This window comes from Balaenoptera physalus, assembly GCF_965194825.1.
Source record: "Balaenoptera physalus genome assembly, chromosome: 1".
NCBI classification, from domain to species: Eukaryota; Metazoa; Chordata; class Mammalia; order Artiodactyla; family Balaenopteridae; genus Balaenoptera; species Balaenoptera physalus.
Genome location: NC_138882.1, coordinates 12,662,011 through 12,668,010, shown reverse-complemented (window position 1 = coordinate 12,668,010; position 6,000 = coordinate 12,662,011).

Genomic DNA, 6,000 nt, shown 5'->3' with positions numbered 1-6,000 from the left:
CAGGAAATAATACTTCAAAGATTTTTTTCTAGACCAATTTAGTAAAAGTGTTATACACATGAATTTATATGGCATAGTAAACAGAATTGGATATATGAGGTATTTGGTACCAATGATGAATATATGGCATGTTAAATTTTTGAAAAAGAGAGTGCCAAATAATATTACACTCTACCAAGTATCAATAGTTTTTGAATGATATTATGAACTCCCTAGAGAACCTCTTTATTTTGAATATTTACCTGAATATCTCTATACAACATTTTTAGATCCCATACATTCTATTTAAAGTTCTCTACGTGTAGCTCCATCCTTTGCTTCATTTGAAATAATTTTCTGCTTGGAAAAATAGGCTGCAGAAAGTAGAAAGAAAAAAAATCACTGTCTTGTGTGGTACAATGGCTATTTTATAAGAGCTATAACTCAAAAAGGAATAAAAACAATTTTAAAGGGTTGATGTTTCAGGAATTTTTCTCTGGAAATAATCAGGTAAATACCTGAAAGATGTAGCTAGATCTGATAAAAATATTATATGTTAGGAGCCAAAGCCAAAGGAGCCAAAATACATATATGTTAATGTATTGATACATTAAATAAATGTATCAATAAGTAACTGTTAGATATTTGGTTTTAAATACCATTGAGAAAAATGTGATTCAACCTTTTCACTTATTACTGACAAAGTTGAGTGAAATAAGTATGATAGATATTTATTTGTATATATATTAAACGTTAAATAATTTAAAAGTTATTGTGTGCCAGTACTGCTCTAAACATTTTACAAATATTCGCTCATTTAACCTTCATAGATGACTTTATAATGTTCATGAGGTAGGTACAATTACTAACCTTATCTAATAGATAAGAATATTGAGGTAGAAAAATGTAAAATAACTTATTCTAGGTCCTACTGCTAGAAAGCGGCAAGGCTTTTTATGCAAACCCAGGCTACCTGTCTCAAAGTCTATACTGTAACAACTTGCCAGGGACCCTGAGGAAAATATTAGAACCAAGAAGGATGAATTGAAATATAATAGATTATTTCATTCTATTCACCTAATTCCTTTACATTTCTGTATCTTACAAATATTTGACTTCATTAACCCCCATGCGTCCCTCTCCTTCATCCTGCCCTGGTGTATACTAACAGGCTTTTTTTTTTTTTTTTTAACTTACCATATGATCCAGCTATCCTACTTCTGAGTATTTATTCAAAGAATAGGAAAAACACTAGTTCTAAAACATATATGTACCCCTATGTTCACTGCAGCATTATTTATAATTAGTTGCGTTTTTTTAGGGTAGTCAGGACCATTGTACCCTTTCATTCCCCAGTAAGTAACTTCCTGGGAAATCAATTTCCAGCTGGCATTTATGTAAGAAGACAAGTTGCTTCCTATGTGGATTGTCACAGTGAAAAGAGACTGGAACTGAATAAATTTTAGTAACAATATACTCTGGGATTTTTAGTTTTCATTTACTTTTTACAACCAAGAAACATAACCAAAACTGCAGACTGCTTCATATTATTCAGAAATGAAATCCAATCCTGAACATTTCTGGAGAGAAAAGAAATAGATCCTTCTTTAGGGTAGCTGATCCAGATATTAAATACATATCTGCAAAAATACCAGAGAATTTGCTGTGTACATTTACCAGCCTACATTGTCACTAAGGAGGATTCTGAAAGCAAACTCATGTTTAAAAAGTGAAGGTAAGGTAATCCATAGGCCTGTTTTGGAAAACAGCAGGCCTGAATAGTTTTTTCATCATTCACAGATGTATAAACAGGAAAAATGAAAAAGAAAATCAGAATGAGCATTACGATATGAACCTAAAACAAAGCAAAGTGTAACTTTCACTCTGTCGATGCACAACTGCTGTCTTTTGAAATAGATTTAATATTGAACACAGAATAAATATTAGAAAGCATCTGCTTTTCACATTAGGATATCTGAGAGAATGGACTATATGAAACAAGGGAGGAAAAAAGGTAATAAGAAAACAGCTGAATTTAAAGGGGAACTGAGACTCAAGAAAAAAAAAAACCAACAAAGTAAGGACATATTATATAAAAGCAAAAAATACATTTAGAGTAAATATTAGTATTATTAGAAGTTTAGATCAGAAATAACACTATAGAAAAAAATTGTGATGTAAAAGACATAATTAACACCCAGAATTTAGAGAGAAAATTAAAAAAAAAAAGAACAAGTGAGGTGACAGAAACATGTAAAAAAGAGCCAGTGAGATGACAGAAACATGTGTCAGAAATAGAGATGCAGCAAATCATTATTTATATTATTGATTAAAAAGAAAGACCAAGGATTTGTTCAAGATAGCATAGTAGAAGGATGTGTTCTCACTCCCTCTTGTGAGAGCACTGGAATCACAACTAACTGCTGAACAATCATCAACAGGAAGACACTGGAGCTCACCAAAAAAGATACCCCACATCCAAAGACAAAGGAGAAGCCACAATGAGGCAGTAGGAAGGGTGTAATCACAATAAAATCAACTGCTGGGTGGGTGACTCACAAACTGGAGAACACTTATACCACAGAAGTCCACCCACTGGAGTGAAAGTTCTGAGCCCCATGTCAGTCTTCCCAACATGGGGGTCCAGCAATGGGAGGAGGAATTCCTAGAGAATCAGACTTTGAAGGCTGGTGGGATTTGATTACAGGACTTCAACAGGACTGGGGGAAACAGGGACTCCACTCTTGGAGGGCACACACAAAGTAGTGGGTGCATCGGTACCCAGAGGAAGGAGCAGTGACCCCATAGGAGACTGAACCAGACCTACCTGCTAGTGTTGGAGGGTTTCCTGCAGAGGCGGAAGGTGGCTGTGGCTCACCATGGGGACAAGGACACTGGCAGGAGAAGTTCTGGGAAGTACTCATTGGCGTGAGCCCTCCCAGAGTCCGCCATTAACCCCACCAAAGAGCCCGGGTAGGCTCTTTGTTGGGTTTAGTGTTGGGTTGCCTCAAGCCAAACAACCAACAGGGAGGGAACCCAGCCCCACCCATCAGCAGACAAGCAGATTAAAGTTTTACTGAGCTCTGCCTACCAGAGCAAGAGCCAGCTCTACCCATCACCAGTCCCTCCCATCAGGAAACTTGCACAAGCCTTTTAGATAGCCTCATCCACCAGAGGACAGACAGCAGAAGAAAGAAGAACTAAAATTCTGCAGCCTTTGGAACAAAAACCACATTCACAGAAAGACAGACAAGATGAAAATGCAAAGGGCTATGTACCAGATGAAGGAACAAGAAAAAAACCCAGAAAAACAACTAAGTGAAGTGGAGATAGGCAACCTTCCAGAAAAAGAATTCAGAATAATGATAGTGAAGATGATCCAGGACCTCGGAAAAAGAATGGAGGCAAAGATCGAGAAGATGCAAGAAATGTTTAACAAAGACCTAGAAAAATTAAAGAACAAACAAACAGAGATGAACAATAAGATAACTGAAATGAAAAATATACTAGAAGGAATCAATAGCAGAATAACTCAGGCAGAAGAACGGACAAGTGAAAAAGACAGAATGGTGGAATTCACTGCTGCAGAACAGAAGAAAAAAGAATGAAAAGAAATTAAGACAGCCTAAGAGATCTCTGGGACATTAAACGCAACAACATTCTCGTTATATGGGTCCCAGAAGGAGAAGAGGGAGAGAAAGGACCCGAGAAAATATTTGAAGAGATTATAGTCGAAAACTTCCCTAACATGGGAAAGGAAAGAGCCGCCCAAATCCAGGAAGTGCAGAGAGTCCCATACAGGATAAACCCAAGGAGAAACACACCGAGACACACAGTAATCAAATTGGTAAAAATTAAAGACAAAGAAAAACTATTGAAAGCAGCAAGGGAAAACCTACAAATAACATACAAGGGAACTCCCATAAGGTTAAAAGCTGATTTCTCAGCACAAACTCTACAAGCCAGAAGGAGGTGGCATGACATATTTAAAGTGATGAAAAGGAAGAACGTACAACCAAGATTACTCTACCGGACAAGGATCTCATTCAGATTCGATGGAGAAATCAAAAGCTTTACAGACAAGCAAAAGCTAAGAGAATTCAGCACCACCAAACCAGCTCTACAACAAATGCAAAGGAACTTCTCTAAATGGAAAACACAAGGGAAAAAAAGGACCTAACAAAACAAACCAAAAACAATTAAGAAAATTGTAATAGTAACATACATATCAATAATTACCTTAAATGTGAATGGATTAAATGCTCCAACCAAAAGACACAGGGTCGCTGAATGGATAAAAAAACAAGACCCATCTATGTGCTGTCTACAAGAGACCCACTTCAGACTTGGGACACATACAGACTGAACCTGGGGGGATGGAAAAAGATATTCCATGCAAATGGAAATCAAAATAAAGCTGGAGTAGCAATACTCATATCAGATAAAATAGACTTTAAAATAAAGAATGTTACAAGAAACAAGGAAGGACACTACATAATGATCAAGGGATCAAACCAAGAAGAAGATATAAAATTATAAATATATATGCACCCAACATAGGAGCACCTCAATACATAAGGCAACTGCTAACAGCTATAAAAGAGAAAATCTACAGTAACACAATAATAGTGGGGGACTTTAACACCTCACTTACACCAGTGGACAGATCATCCAAACAGAAAATAAGGAAACACAAGCTTTAAATGACACAATAGACCAGATAGATTTAATGGATATTTGTAGGACATTCCATTCAAAACCAGCAGATTACACTTTCTTCTCAACTGCGCACCGAACATTCTCCAGGATAGATCACATCTTGGGTCACAAATCAAGCCTCAGTAAATTTAAGAAAATTGAAATCATATCAAGCATCTTTTCTAACCACAACGCTATGAGATTAGAAATGAATTACAGGGAAAAAAAGTAAAAAAACACAAACACATGGAGGCTAAACAATACTTTACTAAATAACCAAGTGATCACTGAAGAAATCAAACAGGAAATCAAAAAATACCTACAGACAAATGACAATGGAAACACGACGACCCAAACCTTGTGGGATGCAGCAAAAGAAGTTCTAAAAGGGAAGTTTATAACAATACAGTCCTACCTCAAGAAACAACAAACACCTCAAATAAACAATCTAACCTTACACCTAATAGAACTGGAGAAAGAAGAACAAACAAAACCCAAAGTTAATAGAAGGAAAGAAATCATAAAATAGAGCAGAAATAAATGAAATAGAAACAAAGAAAGCAATAGCAAAGATCAATAAAATCAAAAGCTGGTTCTTTAAGAAGATTACAAAATTGAAAAACCATTAGCCAGACTCATCAAGAAAAAAAGGGAGAGGACGCAAATCATTAAAATTAGAAATGAAAAAGGAGAAGATACAACAGACACCGCAGAAATACAAAGCATCCTAAGAGAGTACTACAAGCAACGCTATGCCAATAAAATGGACAACCGGGGAGAAATGGACAAATTCTTAGAAAGGTATAACCTTCCAAGCCTGAACCAGGAAGAAATAGAAAATATGAACAGACCAATCACAAGTAATGAAATTGAAACTGATTAAAAATCTTCCAACAAGCGAAGGTCCAGGACCAGATAGCTTCACAGGTGAATTCTGTCAAACATTTAGAGAAGAGCTAACACCTATCCTTCTCAAATTCTTCCAAAAAACAGCAGAGGAAGGAACACTCTCAAACTCATTCTATGAGGCCACAATCACCCTGATAAGCTTTGATTGTCAAAGCATTCACTTCAAAGACAACTATCTGGAATAAACACATTGCCAGGCACAGGAATAGGTAAAAAGCCTGGTCATCGCTGCCCCCCACGCCCCTGCCCCCAACCTGAGGCTTCTTTGTTTTAGAGATCATGGTTGATTTAGACAACTGACCATTTGGGCTGCTTTGTTTTTTCTCTTCCCATGCTATGAATACCCACTCTTACGTTTAAATTCCCCAATAAAGAGTGAGCTGGCAAAACTTAAGCCCTCAACTTTGACCTCAA